General features: G+C 41.0%; 1 long non-coding RNA gene across 2 annotated transcripts in view; it reads left to right on the top strand.

The window, feature by feature from the left end:
- The first annotated feature begins 460 nt into the window (after positions 1 to 460).
- The window catches only part of LOC149126410 (uncharacterized), a 46,958-nt gene continuing 26,770 nt past the window's right edge, over positions 461 to 20,648 (top strand). Inside the window, exon 1 of one of the 2 annotated variants that reach the window (XR_016233387.1) lies at positions 461 to 617. This is a non-coding gene — a long non-coding RNA (uncharacterized LOC149126410). The remainder of the gene's footprint in view (positions 618 to 20,648) is intronic. The other variant, XR_016233386.1, reaches the window with a different exon arrangement.

Genomic DNA, 20,648 nt, shown 5'->3' with positions numbered 1-20,648 from the left:
AAAAACATGAGGCCTTGCATAGGCAGTTTGAAATTCTTTGAAAAAAAAAAGAATATAAGTAAATTCTATAATTATAATTACTATGGTTATTTAAAGCAGCTACTAAGGTAATATTGTATATTATATCATTACCAACTAATTCTGCAATTTGTCCACCTGCAGTTTCTGAGACAATATTCGCTGAAATTAACAGGCTGACAAACACTAGAGCTAATACACAGAACGATACAATCACTGATTAGCAGAACTAATATAATAACTGGCAAATCAAAATTAATACTGATCAATCAATACATAAGAAACTGAAATTAAAATTAGTAAAATACCTACTTGGACTGTTTTATATAAATTGGGTAAATGTGTTTGGAATTCATCAATATCCTGTTTTTTCATGCAAATCGTGAGCTTATTTTTGTTGTTTGTGCTTAGGCCACTGCAAAGTGGAAGCAGCCAGGTGGACCATGAAGCACACCCTGCGTGTACGCATGAGCGAGCAATTAGTGGAAGCTGTCTCCTCATTTCAGGAGAGAGACTTCACGTGCGTGTCAGGCTTCAAGAGGCATTCACCTTGAAGGCTGCAGGAGGCTGGTATCGGAATTCTGCCGGAGTCAGTCCAGGTACATGCTTGATTGGCTTGAATTCAGTGAGCTGCTCAGTCATTTAGTTTGCCTGACCCTGGACAGGTGATGTGTTGGGAGGTGTGGGTCACGGTTGTGTTTGCAAAAGTGAATAACAATGCACAAAAGCTTTCCTGGAAGTTTGATTTTACACCTTCTGTTAACAGAACTCTTACCCTGAATTTTACGATTTCCTCCCTCTGAGCTTTGGATGACAAGACACATTCCTGTGCAAAGTCTTCTAACTTCAGCTTAGGTCATGAGAAAACGTGAGTTTCAGTAGAAGGAGAATGGGTTCTTTCTCCTTGGCTTACCTGTAGAGGGGTCTCTATATCCTCTCTCTGACAAGCCTCCAACCTTGGGCTCTACCCTGAGGCCTTGCATTCCAATTTTAGCAAGAATTCTGATGAGTCAGTTTCCTGGAACCCCTCATCATAGCACCTTTGATATCTTATCACTCCAGCCTGCCTTCAGCAAAAATCCTGTTATGTCAGTTTAGCAGCTGCCCTGCTGCCTAGTGATTTTCCATCACACACCTCCCAGCCGGTGCTTAGCCTATGAATTCCTACTTTCCCTTCTTGTACTTGGGAGTTGAGTCCCAGCTCTCTCTCCTTCTGCAACCTCTACCCTCCTTGGCTAAAATCTTCCCTACCATCCTTAACAAATAGCGCTAACAGTTTTTCCTTTAACAATAACAAGACACAGTCCCATGGGGAGGCTGGCAGCCTCTGATTAGTTTCTAAGAAAATCTGTGTTTTAGTAGAAACAACGGCGGGGGGGGGGGGGGGGTTTGTGGTTATCAGAACTGAACAAACAAACATGTCCCTTGGGTAAGTCCTTTAACTTGAACTTCAGGTTTCTTATGGTTAAATTTGGGCCAATAGTAATATCCTTCCAGATTTGTAAGGATTAAATTAAGTCCTATATATAAAATTTCTTTGTAAACCTAGAAGTAAGTCCTAAGTTTTGTTAGTGCTAAAGCATTTGAACTTGCTTGTCACTCACAGGGATTTGTATATTGCATATTTCAAAAAAAAAATAAGTGCTTAAAAGTCTATTGATAAAATACTAAAATTGTATTTTAGTGCAATATTCAAAATTTTCAATAACTGAACACATTATTGAATTACATGTTACAGAAGCAGGGGCAAGGTTCAGCATTTTGGTGAAGTATGAGATGCAGGGCCAGTATTCCTTTTTGTATCGTAATAGCAAAGTAGTTGCAAAGCCCAGGAGGGACAAAGGTGAGGTGCTTTCTTACTATGAACACGTCTTTTTGAAAATTTCTGTAGTTTTATGAAAGTACAATTATTTGAAACTTTGCCAGAGTTGAAAACAATCTTATTTATAGACCACTCCTCTGATGTTAAGCCTTTATTCCTTTTTCCTCCCCCTGCAAAAGAAGATATTTAGTGGTTTTTAAGAGGTTCCCTGCTTGAAATCTTCTGTACAATACTTGCTTAATGAGCTGATTAACAACTGTTACTGAGAATTAATGAATCAAATCACAGTGGTAATCACCATACTGCAAATCACTGTATTGTGTTAGGTTACAATGGAGCCATACATTTCACTGTGATGCCTCTTTCGGATAATAAAGGTGTCTGAACAGATTGTATCCCAGTTCTCATTGAAGAAACCCCAATCATGTGTTGGATATAGGGAAACCTTTTGGAATTCCCTAAACAGTAAGCAACAAAAGATTCAATTAGTAGAATATTAGTCCATTAAACACACAGAGCATTTTGGTTTTAAATTATCTGGCATGCTTTTGAAGTCTATATTAGTTTTATGAATTTATCATAATCTAAACACATAGAAATGCTGCCCTGTGATTAGGCATCTGCCTTAGCATGATTTGCAACAGAATGGCAGATAAAATGTTAATGGCTACTGCAAGAGAATTTTCATTTTGACAATTTTCTGCATTGTTAGATAGCTTTCAGTTCAGAATATTTAATAAAATTAATTTGAGCATCTAAAATAGTTCTTGAAATCTGACTTTCTAGTTTTTAACTCTGAGAATGCTCTACTAGTGATGAGTTATTTCAATAAAGCTGTTATAAAATAATGAGTAGATGACTATGATTTTATTTTATAAGCAGCAAATAATGTGTTGTCATGTCCTCATATTGAAATTACAGGTATGCCTAAGTGATTTATGTAATTGAGGAACTATTTAGTTAAGAAGCCAAAATTTCCCTTTTGAAATATAACCTCCTGGCTAAAGCATTTAAGAAAGTAATTCAAAATTAGTTACAACTATCAAACGGGGGAATGGTTGATTGCATCGGAACATATTTCCTTACTGTACTCCAACCAGGTATGTGGGTTAAATAGAGTGAGATAGGAAAGGAAAGGAAAGGAAAGGAAAGGAAAGGAAAGGAAAGGAAAGGAATAGAATAATGGAAGTGTATCAAAGTCAGAGTATCTTAAACAAAGTCAACATCTATAAGTTATTCTAATAAAAATAAGAGCATATTAAAAGAGAATTGCAGTCTGGATCCCAACCTGCATTTATTGAGGAAGACTTATGTAGAAAACATTTTCCAATTGAAGGGCAGTTCATTTCAGTTGGCTAAAAGACTCATCAACACAAGTTTTTAAACAAATATAAATCTTACAGATAGAGACATTCTTCAAAAAAATTTTTTCCTTTATTATCATTCAATTTAACTAAACTAGGCAGTAATTTCTAAACCCAATGTGGAAATCCCTTCCAAGGAAAATAGAGTAAAGAAGGTAGAGACTCAAGTTCTGCATCCCTGAGAGGCAGAGTTACAGACAGAGAGCAGGAGACAGAGATCTTCTGTCCACTGATTCACTCTCCAGACGGCCGCAATGGCTGGAGCTGGGCCAATCCGAAGCCAGGATCCAGGAGCTGCTTCTGGGTCTCCCACATGGGTGCAGGGACCCAAACAATTGGGCCATCTTCCACTGCTTTCCCAGGCCATAAGCAGAGAGCTGGATTGGAAGAGGAACAGCTGGGACACCAACCATTACCCATTTGGGATAACAGCACCCCAGGTGGGGGCTTAGCCCGCTATGCCACAGCACTGGCCCCCAGGTCTACCATTTATAGCTGTATGTATCAGGGCAAGGTACTGAATTTCTCTGTGCCTCTTTGGGGTAGAATGACTTTCTTCTTCAACTGACTTTACATAGGTAAAATGAGCCAGTACAGGCCCACTGCTTGAACGCACCCAATATCAAATAAGTATTCCGTGAGTGTTAATTAGAATGAAAGGAATGGAAAGCTACTGTATGGCGATAATAGGTCTATGTTATTCTCTTAAGAACCCCATAAGGTACAAAGTGCCCTATTCAACAAGTGTAGAAACTCAGTTTCAGAAAGAGCCGTTTGTAGCTGCTCACTGGGAAGGTTCCAAGAGTCAGATCAGGAGGCAAATCCTTTTTGCTTTCCTCTAATGGTTATCAATCCTGGGTATATTAATAGAGACATCTGGAAAGCTCTTAAAGTGATTGATGTGGACTTCTGATTTCAGCTCCAACATGTCAAGTGTCTGGACATAATTATCTCAATCCTTACACCAAGAAAAACTCAATAGGGGCCGGCATTGTAGTATAGTGGGTTAAGCTGTCCCTTGGGATGCCCTGTGTCCCATATGTTAACTGCCAGTTCAAGTCCTGGCTACTCTGTGCTTCTGATCCAGCTTTCTGCTAAGGTACTGCAGAAGGTAGACGCTGATGGCCCAAGTACTTCGGTTTTTCCACTCATGTGCGAACCCCAGATGGAATCCTGAGGTTCTGACTTCATCCTGGCTCTGTCCTGACTGTTGCTGGCATTTGGGGGGTAACCAGCAGATGGAAGCCCCTTTCCCCCCAACCCCGTCACTCTTCCTTTTAAATAAACAAATATTAAAAAAAAGTTCAGTTCACCAAAAATCCATGACTGAATTGGACCATCAGAGTACTGCAGTCTTATGGCAGTCATCCTGTAATCTAGAGAGAGAAATAAACCTAGAGAGTAACAGCTGAGACCTGCCTACGTCGAGCCGATGCAGCGGGGGCCACAGAGTGGTCACAGTCATTGTGATGATTTGCTAGAGGCTGGGTTTAGACTGATGTGAGAGTAAGACATTCCGGGAGGCAGAAGTACTGATGTGGAGGGTGGGGACGCTTTCCTAGATTTTACCTCCAAGAAGAACTTCGCCAGGTCCTCATGGGGAGAGCAGGGAAAGGTTCCCTCGAAGGTAATCCTGTGAAATGCATTCGGTGCATCCTTCATTACAAAGACCTACTTCTGGGGGACTTTCATTAGAGCTTTATTGTACTTGGAGGAAGGACTTATTGCACTCCAGCCCCTTCCGACTTTCCTGTATCTTTTAGGAGGACTACATTTGACAATAGTTTCATTTTCAAAAATGTATTTATTTTCTTTACTTGAAAGGTAAAGAGATAGAAATTTCCCATCTGCTGATTCACTCCCCAAATGCCTTCAACAGCTGGTGTTGGGCCAGACTGAAGCCAGGAGCTAGGAATTCAGTCTTGGCCTACCACATGGGTGGCAGGAACCCAAGTACTGGAGTCATCATTTGCCATCTCCTAGGGTGCATATTACAAGGAAGCTGTAATTGCAAGAGGAAGCAGGGCCCAAACCCAGGCCCTCTGATAGGAGATGCAGGCTTACCAAGTAACGTCTTCACAGAATCAAATGCTTATTCATAGCCTTCCTGTCTTATCTAAAGTGAGGGAAAATAAAACACTTGTGGAGATCACAACCAAAGGAAATAAGACCACTAAAAGTTTAAGATTTATCTAGAAGATCATGGAATACACTCCTTTCCCCACAACACCTGTCGGACTTCAGTATTCCAGCCATGGGTTATAGCTGAAAGAGCTGCAAGGAATAAACTCTTTGAAGAGGAGTGTTTAAAGTAGGCCAAAGTCCTCAGGAAGATCAAATAACAACACTAATTTGGCACCTGTAGCTACAGCAAACACTTAACACAGCCTAAATCCTAGCCGGTTAACACAACCTCTCACATTAAAGGCCTGTTTACCTCAGTTCCTATTATTCAACATAAAATGGGAATTTCAAGAATGCTAAAGATTCAGGAAACACACAATTTAAAGAAATAATCCAAGCATCAGAACAAAACTCAGATTTGACACAGATCTTACATTTATCTGATAGAGAATTTAAAATAACTATAATTAATATGGTATGAGATCTCATGGAAAAAGTAGCAGGCAAGAACATATGGATAATGTAAGCAGAGGTATAGAAACTATAAGAAATAATCGTGATGAGATGCTAGAAATAAAAAATATGGTAACAGAAATGAACAGTGTTTTTAACGAGAGCATGAGTAGGCTGGACACAGGTCTTCAGTGAGCCTGAAAATAGGTTAATATATACTTCCAAAAATGAAATTCAAAGAAGTGACTCGAAAAATAGGAATAGATATGCAAGCAACTTATAAGGTCTGTAAGATGTGTAATTGGGACATCAGTAGTAAAAAAAAAAAGAGAGAGAAAAGGAGAGAAGGTATTCATGATGGGGCCTTCAAAAAGTCTGGTGAAATGCATTGATGAAAAAAAAATTCATGTATTCATGATTCTCAAAAATTGTACCAAAAATAAATTTCTTTTAACGGTCTTTCCCCAGAAACATTTTGAAGCATCTTTGTAAAGTAATAATGGCCAAAAATCATCTAAAGTTAATGAATACAGATACGAGAAGTTACAAAAGCACCAAATGGGTTATTTATATCTGCCCCCCAAAAAAGTTATAAACTTACACACACAAAAACCCCAAACCTGAAACCAAGTGTATCTTTGTCAATGTGCAAAAAGAAGGGCAAAGACAAAGACAGAATCCTGAAAAAAAATCACAGGGCAAAAGCCTCACCTGTAGAGGAACAGGGACAAGGATTACAGCATATTTTTCATCAGAAACTATGCGAGAAAGAAAGGAGTAGATTTAAATACAGTATTGAAAAAAACACTCTGAAAGTCCATACAAAATGAAAGTATCCTTTAAATGTGAATACGAAATAGACTTTCCTAGACAAACACAAAATGAGAGTATTTATTCCTGGCAGCCTTTTTTTTTTTTTTTTTTAGCAAAAAATGTTAAAATAAGTTCTTCAAAGAGAAGGAAAATGATAAAGGTCAGAAACTCAGACCAATAGAAGAAAGGAAAAATGTTACAGAAGGACTCTATGAACATAAAAAAAAATCTTTTTTTCCTTTAATCTTAGTTGATGTAGAAGGTAACTATTTGTTTAAAGTAGAAATAGGAACAATATATTCAGTGGTTATAACACACGGGTGAGATGAATGATCCAAAAGATGGGGGGGTTGGAAATCTCTGCCTTGCATGTGAAGCAGTGCAGTAGTCCCCCGGTATCTACAGAGCGTACATCCTGAGACCCCCAGTGGATCTGAATATATAGTACTGACCCTGTACAGACTGTTTTTTCTACACACATTGGCAACTTTAATGTGTTTCCCTCTTTACCAAGCATTTTTCATGCACTGTGGCTGTAACTTTTGCAGTTTGAGATACAATAGAAAAAACTAACTCAATGAATTAAAAATAGGACTTCCAAAAGGAAAGATGAACACAGAAAAGTGATCATCATGAGATCCAATCAGGGGATACACAAAAGAAATGAATTAACACGTGTGAAAATGTCTCACTGGATAATTTGCATGTAAGAACCTTTAAAATGCTCATTGAGCAAAGAACTAGATGAGCATTCCCTTCCACTTGTTATTTTGGAAGAGGACTAGAGCTCATCACACCCCCATCTGAGCTCACTACTCATCCCCTTACCCACGTCTGCTGTGCCACTCTATGGTTTTCCCAAAAGTGGTATACACAAATCAGATGATTGATAGGTCACAGCTTTATGTGGTGTTGGCCTGGAATTATCATCTCTGGCAATACCCATAAGCTGATGGGTAGTTCTCAGGATTACAAGGTTGTGATTCTGTATGTCCCAGAGAAGGATCTGGGACTGCACATTTTGCAAAATGATTCAAATAATTTCTGTGATCAGGAAACTTTGGGAAAATGTTGTGTCCTTAACAGAGTTCAGCAGTAGGACAGAATAGAATACACTTTCTTTCTAAATGGTAACGAGGTACAGATGGGCTTCTCAGATCCCCTTCCTACAACCTGTGGCCTTTCTGTTGCCACAGTCAGGGGTCATGGCATTGGTTATTTTTAGTAGGCACATCGTTGGCCTGCTGTCTCCAAATTGCTATCCTGAACACACCTGCTGACATGTCTGCAGTAATTCATGTTGGACCCTAGCACTGTCTGATTTGCTTCAGATAATGTCAGATACCAAATTGCCTCAAACTCTCCAGGCTTTCTCTATTCTAGAGCCTCCATAGGCACATGGGCTTGTGGGTTGAAAGTTTAGCCCTAGCTCCTCTTAGCCTCTCTCCTCTGACAATCACCAAGTGGCTTTTAGGATGGGACCCAAAGTTGATCCCATGTAGCTTGAAACACAGTGCAGTATTGGTCTATTCTTTTTCATTGCACATTTATATTTCAGTTCTACCACTTGGCTTTGATAGACTCACCTGTAGGCTTAACTCTCATTATTTATAATGGAAATTTTCATTCAGATTCCAACAGATTTCCAAAAATAGCATTTGTAATAGAGGGAACTAGGAACTCTGTCTACCCATCAACCCCAGACTATTCAGAGAAGAATGTGCAGCATGCAATGACCGTGAAAACACACAAGTGACAAGCGCTGTGCTGCTGGGAGTCCAGCTAGGGGAGCCCTGTAGCTGGGAAATGAAACAGGAAACAGAATCCTTCAAGGACACTTGGGGGCAGCCTGCGGAAGTGCAGCGCAGCTGTCATTAACTGGGTGGCAACAAAAGCTGCTGGGTGGTGCTGGGGTCCAGGATCCAGCCATAGGGTGGCTTGGTTCCCACAAAAACATCATGCTGATCAGGCGGCAAGAAGGAGGAAGCTGCAGTGGCCGGGAGTAGTGACCAGCCCTTAACTGAGCCGCGCACAATGCCCGCATCAGCGCGAGGGCGTGAGGTCACAGGCAATCATTTCAGAAACTGTTCTTTCCAGAGGAGGAAATAACAGCAACCCCTCACTGGCTTCTCTGTGTAAGAGAGGACTTTATGCACTATGATTTTGAAAAATAAAAAAAAAATAGTAAAAAGGATAATTTAGGAACCACTGCCCCTTTTGTAGCTATGCAAGGTATAAATTATAGTGTTACAAAATGTAGCCGTTTTAGCTCCCAGTGGGTCTTGTTCTTTGTGTGTATATTTATCCAATTGTCTGATTCGCTTAAGTTTGTAACTACAGGGTCTTGCTCTGGGTTTTAGAAATGAATAGCTCTAAAAAGTCAAAGCAACAATCAATTCTTTAAAACCCAGATTTTTCCCTGCTTGGAGTCATATAAGGATAGCTACGTGATTATCCAAAACAGCACTGACCCAGAGACAAAAGATCTCAGAGACTCCCTATAGCCACGGGAATTGTGATTTTTCTCTCTGCTTTGAATGGGGCTCTGTGAGTCAGTGAGGATCTGTTCCGTGTGATATTGATCTCCTGGGCCTTATTCAAAAGTGCGATGACTGGGGTCTATTTCAGATGATAAGTAGATAAGGATTATGAATTCTCCTGGAGAATAAATAAAAATAGCTCCTCTGACCCTTTATTCATTTCTCTTACAATAAGGGGAAGTTAACCTACTTTATATAAAGCCGTCTTCTTCTCTGTGTAGACATTATGATAGTTTACAAACCTCACAATTGGCTTTTTATTGGATTTTAATAATTTTTTAAGCTGCTGAAAGAATCACAGATCTTTTCCTTTTTCTCTTACTATCTGCCTCAGCAATCAATCTGTGCTTAGAGTCATGACTGCAGACTTCTTAAAGAGGAGGTCATGCCGCTCTGTTCCTAGGAGCCAACTTGATATCGATAAAAAAGCCCCTAAAATTCCTTGGCACCTGCTGCCTCCTACTTTTCCCCCAGTGAATTACAGGCCACAAACACAACTTCAAACGCGCTTACATGCTGCATATAAAGAATGCTTGAATCCGAGCCAGTGGTGTGGATCTGATTGCCCCTTGGCCTCTCAGGGTAGCCAGAGAGCCGGGTTCCTGGCTTGCTCCTGGCTGCATGCACTGGTTGAGCATCCGCTCTGGACCAGGCACGTCACAGCGTCCTGGAACTGCCTGAGGACGAGCAGACAGATCACAGGTAATCTGCTGGTGGCCAGCAGGCAACTTTGATTTCATTTCTCATATGCTTTGATAAGGGGAGGTCAGAACGTTCTAGAAGTGCAAAGACACGGCACCGCTATGTCCCAGGCGAGAAAGTTCTCTAGAACCTGATGTGTTATGGGAGCTGGAATGCCAACCCCATCCCTCTGATTTCCAGTTTGAAGTTACCTACCCCACCTTTCTGATGGGTCTTTTGTTAGATCACAAGCAGGCTAGAAAGGATTACCATGGGACCCCTGTAGCACCAGTTCCCAGTCAGTCTGAAGCACCCTCAATGATACAACAACCCCCACTCCCGCTACCCCACCCACCTTAGGTGCCCTATGGGGATAGGTTGACCTTCAAGCTTTCTCAACCAATGAGGATCAGTGGGAAGGAACCTTTTCATGGGAGGGTTAGAAGGAACTGGATGCCTGAGAATTGTGGCTGCTTACCACTCATGGTGGTGTGTGTGTTTGTGTGTGTGTATAAGAAAGAGAGAGAGAGAGGGAGAGAGAGAGAGAGAGAGAGAGAGAGAGAGAGAAACATCTCACTTTCTGCTTCCTTCAAGTTTCCTAACATTTAAAGAATCTTCTTGAAAGAACCTTTCGCACAGGTTGAACTTCACGGGTGTGCAGGCTCCTCCATCACTCAGGGCCCTGCTCAGAAGGGTTGGGCCATTGGTTTAATGCTCTGTGGCCTCCAGCCTGAAACTCTTTACATTTTAACAGAGGTCACATTTTACTCATTTCGTGCTGAGCCCCCAAATCATGCAACTAGTTCTTCTTGTTTCTTTTTCTGTTCTTTCTAAAAGAAGATTTATTTGCTTGTTTATTTGAAAGGTAGGGTTACAGAAAGAGATGGAGAGACAGAGAGAGAAGAGATCTTCCATCTACTGGTTCACTCCCCAAATGGCTACAGTGGTGGGGACTGGGCCAGCTCAAAGCCAGGAGGGAGCCTCATCTGGATCTCCTATGTGAATGGCGGGGGCCCAAGTACGAGGGCCTCGTATGCTGCTTTCAGGTGCATTAGCAGAGAGCTGGATGAGAAGTGGTGTATCCTAGGCTGGAACTGGTGCCTGTATGGGATGCAGGTGTCGCAGGCAGCAGTTTAACTCCCTGAGCCACACCTCTAGCCCCTATTTGTTTTCTTTAAGAGAGCGAGATAATGAGGAATGTTTCAGAGCGTGGGATTTTAGGTAAGGGGCAGACAGGAAGAAGGAACTCAGAAAAAGTTGAAAGTTGCACCAAAAGGCATATTTACTTTTATTTACTTCAACAGAGTCTAGAGAATGTTGCTTTCAATGCAAAAGTGTTAGAGAAAAATGAGCAGAAACTGCATATGACTCCTCCTAATGATTATCTGACTTGTTTTGTAATATGCATTGTACTTTTATAACTGTACAACATTTCATATGCTAATTAGATTATCAATTAGTAAAGACTATATTTCCTTATGGTCACACAAGGTTTTGTATATCATGAGTGCATATTACAGATTGAGAGGTTTCCTTTTAGAGGTGAAAATGCTTTTGCAGAAAGAGGAGACACATGAGGGATGGGAATGATGGTAGCAGGGGAGAGGGGGGAGGAGAACAGCAGAGAGTGAGATGGAGATGAAGCAGGAAAGAAGGCGGTCAGAGGTCAGAGATGGGTTCTCGGTGGAGGAAACGTTTGAGCAGAGACCGGCCTCCTGTGAGAAAGCGAGTTCTCTGAACCTGAGAGTAGAACTGCGAGAAGCCAGCATGTCTGCACCCAAGAAACAGGTGAGAGAAGATGATGGGGAAGGAAGTGAGGTGTCATGAGAGACCTGTTGGGTTCTGGCTTAATTCCAATGTTAGTGTTGAGACATGAGGTTGTAGATATATATTCTTGAATTTTCAGAATTTTCAGCTCTAGTAAACAGACAGTGCCCTCTCTGTCAACACAGCAGGCCCTATTCACTGTAGCCAGTAAAAAAAAAAAAAAGTGTGTATAGATGTTATTATATTAAGGATCTTGAAATGGAGAGATCATCCTAAATTATGACCTAGTTATGCTAATTGCCATCACAAGTGTCTCTGTAGAGGGAAAGTTTTCATTCACAGGAGAGGCGGGGCGGAGACTGGAGCGATGGGACCACAAGCCAAGGCGCGCATGCGCTAGAAGCTGGTGCCCCTGCAGAGAAGGCTGCCCCGCCAACAGCTCGGACGTGGCCCACGGGTGTGATCTTGGGCTTCCGGCCTCCAGGAACAGAGGATCAGCGTCTGTCATTTTCAGCCACCATGTGTGCCAATTTGTTTTAACAGCAAACAGAATTACTACTTTAGCATATGGACAGTGTTTATGGGCATGTCGTAGACACCGAGGGGATGAGTGTTGATGGAGAAGAGAAGACATCAAGGGGCTGGCCTGTGGCATAGTAGGTTAAGCCTCTGCCTGCCAGTTAAGTCCCAGCTGCTCCACTTCCAATCCAGCTCCCAGCTTATGGCCTGGAAAAGCAGTGAAAGATGGCCCAGGTGCTTGGCCCCTGCACTCATGTGGGAGACCCAGAAGAAGCTCCTGGATCCTCGCTTTGGATTGGCCCAGCTCCAGCCATTGTGGACATTTGGGGAGTGAACCAGTAGATGGAAGACATGTCTCTCTCTCTCTCTCTCTCTCTCTCTCTCTCTCTCTCTCTCTCTCCCACACACGCACACACTCTCCCTGTAACACTGCCTCCCAAATAAATAAATATTTTACAAAGAGAGAAAAGATGCAAGAAGTGAGCTCTGGAGGTCTCTAACACTCAGCAATAGAAGAGGAAGAACTGAGCTGAATCAACCAATGTCTTCTGTGTGTGAGACACCACATATGTGAAATGAAAAAATGGTCAAAGAAAATGAATTGCTCAAACAGAAGTGATCATAAAATCTTAACCTTCTGGGAATTTTCAGAGTTCCTAAGAAGTATACAGACTTTTCATAAAATGGAATGGTAACAATATCAGCTTTTTGACGTTACAACAAAATACCTAAAACAAGCTCCTTGTGAAGGAAGGCAGTCTATTGGCTCACAATTTTAGGTGTCCATAGTTCAAGATTGGGTAGGCCCTATTGGTTTGGTCAGCTGTGTCTGGTAAGGACAGAGGATGGCTGTGGTGGAGTGTGCGTGCAGGGACAATCACACAATGAGCCAGGAAGCAGAGAGAATGGCTGGGCCCACCTCAGGCTTTTCTAACCAACCCCTCACAAGAAGCACATCCTGGGGGCAGGAGGGCCAACCCTGCACGGCGTGAGGAGCTTCCACAAGGTGAGGTCTGGATGCCATAGCTGGACTAACTTCTACTCTCTTGTTGCCATCCCCCTCTGACTTTGGGAGTTAACTGCCTGCATGAGTTCAGGAGTCATATCCTATTCAAGACCTACCAGTGTCATTCAACAAACCTCATGGGTAACCTATAAGATGGGCCGTTCTTGCAAATCTGTGTGATGTTAATATGGTGGTTCTTCTGCTTGTTTTTGTAAAGTGTGTGTGTGTGTGTGCATAAATATATTGAATACAAAGGCAATCCAGTTTGTAACAAAGCATAATTGAAATGTGACATTTACTTTTAACAATTAATGAGAACATAGAGGATGTGTTTTTAAGATAGTGGGTTTAAGTCATAACCTGATTTGGAAGTACCTTGATGTCGCAGATAGGCTAGCCCTGTATGTGTCACTGTTTGATTTATGATTGAGCATGCAGTAATCTCCGACAAATTCAATTTTCACTGCAAAATATGGGTCTATTGCCTGAGTCAGTGGAGACTTTCTTAAACTTGAATGATGCATCATCATTTTCATTAATTTGAGTTAATATTTTCTTTGGGCAAAGCAAAGTTAAATGATGAAATATGCAGTCCTTAAATGAAGAATGTTCTCAGGAATAAAAATATCATTAATAAAAATTGAATGAGTAGAAAGCTGCTAAATAAAATTCAAATTACTTCAGCTGAGATGAGAAGGAATGGAGTGTCAGGGCATTGGGTGTGTCCACATGAGAGAAATTAAATGTCTTCTTTAAGGTAATCTATAACTTATGAAGCAGGGAACGCAAGTCGATTCATCGCATCAAAATAATCAGAACAGAGATACTTTGGGGGATGTCCTGATGGATCCGTGTAACGATGACAAATTATTATTTTTTCTTCTGCTTCTTTCCCTTTATTCCAACTCTTTCTATTTCTTGTTTCCAAAAGATCAATGTTAGCATGGACAAATGAGGCAACTCGATAACATCCACCCCAATAGACAGGACAGATTGAGCCAATTCAAAAGTGGGTGAACAGCAGCTGTGGTCTTGCCTGTGAAATTAGTTCAGAGGTGGCTCCTGCACAGAGAAGCAGGAGAGCTCTTTCATTTACAGTTTTCCGTAGGTGTTAAAAATGTAGACGGAGGTAAAGAAAGGCCTGTTTGCTGAGAGTTTAGCCTCTAAGCCAATGTGAGTGAAGGTGCGAGAGAGGAAGAGGAAAAGAAAAGAAGACAGAAGATACTATTCAGTGCCTTTTAAAGACTTTTAAGCCAGACAGCCAGAAGCACATTAGCCTTTTATTACTTCTGAATTGAGAACAGCTTCCTCTCTTTAAAGCTTTAGTTATACTGCAAGTTTTGTTTATGGTTTTAGAAGATAACATTGTCACTTGCGCAATGAACCTGAACCAAGTTGTTTGATGTGTTGAACTGTGTACCATGCACCTCTGTGGTTTTGATAATCCAGCATCATAGTATAATTACATCAATTACAATGCTTTCAGCTTGGTTTTTCAAATGCAATTCGAATATAGGACTTGCAGGAAATACTAGATCTGATCAGAAGACTTACAGATTAACTCTTTTGAAATGATATTTTTAAAACTTGAAGGAAAATTTAAGAGTATTATTTGATATTAGGCCACTTATAATTCTGTTGATGGTGTTTATATTGCAGTAAAAACTTAGTAATTTCAAAATATGCCATATTCTGGGCTGTAAATATGATTTTTATGATGTGAAATTGTTCATCAAATGTTGGAATAGAGAAATAGATTATATAAACAGGTATTACATAACATGAATCCAAGTTTGCTTAAATATACTTAGGTTTGTGATTGTATGTGTGTACTGAAAAGACAGAAGTAAAAATATAATGTTAACAGTTACTTGTGAATGTTGGAATTACATCTGGTTTTTGTCTTTTGTGTGTTTCTGATGTTTTCCCATTTTTTAACATGCAAATTGCATTTTTTAATATGAAACCTAAATTATGAATATGAAATCAAATTTTTAGATTTATTTATTTATTCTAAAGGCAGAGTTATAGAGAGGCAAAAGCAGAGAGAGAAAGGTCTTCCATCTGCTGGTTCACTCCCCAAATGGCCACAATGGCCAGAGCTGGGCCAATCTGAAGCCAGGAGTCAGGAGCTTCCTCTGGGTTTCCCATGCAAGTACAGGGGCCCAAGGACTTGGGCCATCTCCTACTGCTTTCCCAGGCCATAGCAGAGAGCTGGGTCAGAAGAGGAGCAGCTGGGACTTGAACCAATGTCTATATGGAATGCTGGCACTGCAGGCAGCAGTTTTACCCTCTAAGCCACAACGCTGGCCCAAGAAATCATTTAAAAAAGTAATTTCAAATTCAAACTATTTTAAAATGACAGACATAAGGTTGACCTAAAATGAAAATCTTCTATAAAACTGAACAGCATATATGAGGCCATTGTTTTCAGGCATAACAGCCTTGTGATGATGGAAAGAATGAAAATGTGTAAGGTGACTTCAACAGTGTTTCTTCAAGAGTCTCTTTGCAAACTCAGCATAGGCAGTTGAGCCCACATGGAGACCAGTGATCTCTCTGGATGGTGAAAGCAGAAGCTGGTACTGAGGCAGGTGAGGTGGCATTTGAGGGAAGGCTCCCAGAAAGAAGGACACGTTGTAGAGGAAGAACACCACAAAACCTCATGGGATTTCTTGAATCCTTCAGCAAACACTAAGTTCAGCATATTGTACAATGGTAAGGTCTCAAAGAATGCAGCTATTTGGAGGCTGTGCACAGCAGCACAAAGATAAGAGCTGGAGAGTGCTGGGAGACGCACGTTTCAAGCAGCCAGAGTGACATTGAGATCCCCCAAATGCTGCACTTGAAGAGAAAGGCTTTGTGAGCTCCAGATGCATCGTCTCAAAGCCTGCAGTCAAATCTCCACCAGAAAAAAGAGCAATCTTTGTTTTTTTAAGATTTATTTATTTATTTCGAAGTCAGAGTTATGGGGAGGGAGGGAGGGAGGGAGAGTGGGAGGGAGGGAGGGAGGAAAAGAATCTTCCATCCACTGGTTCACTCTCCGGATCCCCAGATGGCCAGAGCTGGGCCAGGCCAAACCCAGGAGTCAGGAGCTTCGTCCAGTTCCCTCGTATGGATATCAGGGGCCAACACTCGGGCCATCTTCCTGTGCTTTTTCCAGGCCATTATCAGGGAACTGGATCGGAAGTGGAACAGCTGGACAAAAGCCGGCACCCATATGGCTTAACCCACTATGCCACAACATTGGCCCCAAAAGAATAACCTTTGAAGAAAGACAATGTCATGGGTTTAATAGGACTTGGCTCCTCGAACTCAGATGTTTAAATCCCAAATCCTGTTGTCAGTTAATGGATTAATGCTAATAGTTGATTCATTAGGGTGGAGACTTCCTCTAGTTATGGCAGCAAAGAGGTGGGCCCAGTGGGATGCATTTAGGTCATTAAGGACTTGCCTTTGGAAGGTAGTTCTTGAAAGAGACTTGCTTATTTAAGACAAGTTCAGTCAATCTCTCTCTGTTTCCTGGCTCACATGTGATTCTTCCTCTGCACCTGCTGTTACTGCCAGTCACCACCAGAAGCCAGACTAATACAGCCAGCTGATCTCGGACCACAAGCTGATATAAACCGTCTTCCCTCCTTTTGCTCCTTTTGGGTATTTTATTTAAAATAATGAAAAGTTGACTAAAATAGACAATATAGAAGCTCAAACACATGGTAGCAGCAAGTTTTAGCATATAATTTAAAAGTCCTAGATTTTTCAAACAAGTGATAGTGTAGAAATAAAGAAAAAGATAAACACAAGAAGTAAAAATTTGGAAATTCCACTACAGAAATAAAAACCATAGCAACTTATATTTTCACATTTCAAAATGCCATACATAAATGAAAATTGCACCAAATAGATTTAACAAAAAATGCACACCTGTGAGGAAACATTGGTTAACTTGAAAGCAAGTGTATCAACCAAGTGTAGAAAAGAGACCACAATCTCAAGCGATTTAAACAGGAAGGTAAAGACTTAAGCTATACTGAAGGCCACGAAGGGCAAAATAACTGTTAAAGGTAATCTAGGACTAAAAGCAGGTGTATAGAGGACAAACCTAGAAAGCAGGATCTTCCTGGAGACTGAAGATCAGACTTTGCTGGGGAGGACTGGGTACAGCCACTGGACTGGAGAGTTTTCTGGATTTCCCAGGCCAGGCTGGTCCACAGTCATTAAGCAATCAAGAAGCAACCTTCTGGGATGCAGGTAAACTGTAGCCATGACAAAGTTTTCAGGGCCACACTGTGGCATAGCCGATAAATCCGCCATCTGCAACGTCGGCATTCCAAATGGGCACCAGTTTGTGTCCTGGCTGCTCCACTTCTGGTCCGGCTTCCTGCGTATGGCCTGGGAAAGCAGTGGGAGATTGCCTAGGAGCTTTGGCCCCTGCATCCACATGGGAGACCCGAACGAAGCTCCTGGCTGTTGGCTTCAACCTGGCCCAGCCCCCACCACTGCGACCATCTGGGGAGTGAACCAGCTGGTGGAAGATCCCTCTCTCTGTTTCTCTCTGTAACTGTGACTTTGAAATAAATAAATATGTTTTAAAAAATTTTCGGTGTGGATCGAATGTCTGTACTTGGAGGGCTGTGAACACAACCCCTCTAGAGGAGAGATGAGCGTGGCAGTGAGGCCGTGCGCTGAGAGGGTTGGTCTGTTGCTGCTGGTGGGTGGCCTTGAATGTGAAGCAGATGCATTGGCAGTTCCACAGAAGAAAAACTGGTGGGTGGTGGGGGCAGACACACAGAAGGAGTCGGATTTGCTGCTGCGATTGGCCGTTGTAGAGTGTCGCTCCCCGTCTTCGTGGAAGAACGACACAGGACCCTGCGCTGTTCTTTCGTCTGCTCAGCCCTTCCCGGGTTTGCTGCTGGTTCTTCCCTGGTTGGCTACTGTCCCTTCCACCTCCGTGGAAGGGCGGTTCCCCCTGGCCACTTTCCCCACTTCCGCAGGGGAGCGGCACACCACCGGCCGGCTCTCTCGGGGGCTGCACAGGTGTTCCTTCAGATAGATGTTCCTGGTGCATGTTGTCTCTCTCCTCCTTTATAGTCCTCTTCCACCAATCCCAACTCTGCTGCCCACACACCGAGTACGCTGCTCTCCTCCAATCAGGAGCAGGTCCTGCTGTTTATTGGTTGAACTGGAGGCAGCTGCGTAGAAGCTGCTTCTCCCTTCCCAGCGCCATATTGTGGGAGAGCAGATGCATAGAATAAGTCTTAATTCCAGTAACTTAGTCTAGTCCGAGTTGCTCCCAATTGCTCCCCACATAGAGCTTATTGGGAGAGCTATGGGAGAGGAGCGCCAGGCTGAGTCAGGGTTGGTGGGCCACCGAAAAATGGCATATTTGGGGCATATGGCTAGAGCAGAGCTCCATCAGGTGTCCATATATCCGATCAACTGTGCAGGAGCCAAACCAAGAAAAGAAGCCTCATTTTGCCTGAATCTCCCTCCAACACCTCTACTGAGAAGCTTGATTTAAAGCTCATTGTAAAGGAGGATTGCTGACAGGAATTCCAGCCATTATTACGAAGCAGATATTGAAAGCTGAATTTCGATCAGGGAGGGAAACAATAAATGCACAGCTGTTACAACAAGGCAATAGAAATGATATGAAGTGCAATGCGCAGAGAAAGTAGGCTTTTCGTATGGAACGCAGATTCAGTGACCTGCAGGATATCATAAAGTGCAGCGCTTTGTAGGAAACTGTAGGAAGGATAAGAAATTGCTATTAGAGTGAAAGACACATTTGAAGAAATAAGTGCCAAAAGTTGTTCAAGTTTGAAGAAAACCCCCAGACCCCAGGATCCCTGAAGCTCATTATTCCTAAGAAGGGAAAATAGAAAAATAATCACACTGGGGCACATTGTAATCAAAGTTAAAGGGAAAAACTTAAAAGCAGTCAGAGAAAAAGACACTATATGCATGTGGCAGAACAACAATATTTTACAAGAGCCAATTTCACATCAGAATAAAGGGAGACTACAAAGCAATGTTTAAAAATCAGGAAAAAAAGTCAATGAATAGCCCATATGCAGCAAGAGTATTTTTCAAAAATGGAGTATAAAATGTACTCTCACTTCAGCAAGTCAAATGATTTATTCACAAATACATCTGCAATAAGATACATGCTAAAGAAAAATGTTCAGGCTGAATGGAAATTATGTTAAAAGGAAGGCCAGTACCATAGGAAAAATTAAAAGCATCAAGTAATGGTAAATATTTGAATAAATATAAACTAACATCATTATTCTCAAATTTGTCATACCTTTTAAAACTAGTGACTGTTCAAATGTCTACCAACAGAGGAGTGGGTAAAGGAAATGGATAAAGGCAAAAAGTATGTATCTCATTATATAAATATAGCTATATCACACACATATATATACATACACATGCACATACAATGGAATATCATTCAGCTATAAAAACAATGAAATTCTACCACGTGCAACCAAACAGAATTGAAGATTATGATGAGTGAAATAAGCCAGACACAGAGTGACAAGTACTGCATATTCTCCCACATGCAAGAGCTAAAATTAAAATAAAAGATGAAACAAAAAAGGAAGTACACATGTGTATCAGTTTTGCTGCAAATACAGTGTTTTGTCAAAAAACACAATAAGATGCATTATAGAGTTTATAACACATGTAGAAATAAATGTAAAAAAATTTATATAAATTGATATATGATAAAATGAACATACCAGGGAGCAGAGGGATTTAATAAAATTATATAGTTATAAGATTCTGACACAGAAATAAAGGAACCATAGTTCATAGTTACACGAACATGATTACATAGTTCATAAGCAATTATATAACTTGAAAACAGATCATGATAAGTTAACAGAAATATATTGTAATTTTAGTGGAACCATAAAAATAAGATTGTAAAAAGCAATTTATTGTTAAAAAGAAAAAAGAAGATATTAAATGGAATAATAAAATTAATGAGTCATTCAAAGGTAGGAAAGAGGAAATAAAATAGATGTGGGAAAAATAGCTAGAAGACTTACACATGTCAATAATTATATTAAAGGTAAATGTAACAGATAATTTGATAAAAGGCATGGATAGCAAGATTAGATAAAGAAGCAAACCCAACTGTGTATTTTTATAAGAGGCATGGTTTAATATTAATAGTGATTAAATGAGTGGACAAAACACGAATCATAAGTATTTGGAAGAGCCTATATTAATGCATTAAATTATATATAAAAATCATCATAGACAAATAGAAATATTTCATAAAAGACAAATGTTTAAAAATATCCAGGAATAAGAAAATTGCTAAGTATTCCATAAATATTAGTGATAAGGAGGATTTCTTTGATTTGATTAGATTTGAGAGAGAGAGAGAGACAGCACTTCCATGTGCTGGTTCACTCTCCAAATGCCCACAACAGTTACTCACTGAAACCAAAGCTGAGGATCATGAACTCCATCCAGATCTCCCATGAGGGAACATTTACTATGTGAAATCAAGTAGTAATCAA

This window comes from Oryctolagus cuniculus, chromosome 5 (assembly GCF_051225735.1).
Source record: "Oryctolagus cuniculus isolate XC-2025 breed Fujian yellow rabbit chromosome 5, ASM5122573v1, whole genome shotgun sequence".
NCBI classification, from domain to species: domain Eukaryota; kingdom Metazoa; phylum Chordata; class Mammalia; order Lagomorpha; family Leporidae; genus Oryctolagus; species Oryctolagus cuniculus.
This window is presented reverse-complemented; position numbering and strand designations above follow the sequence as displayed.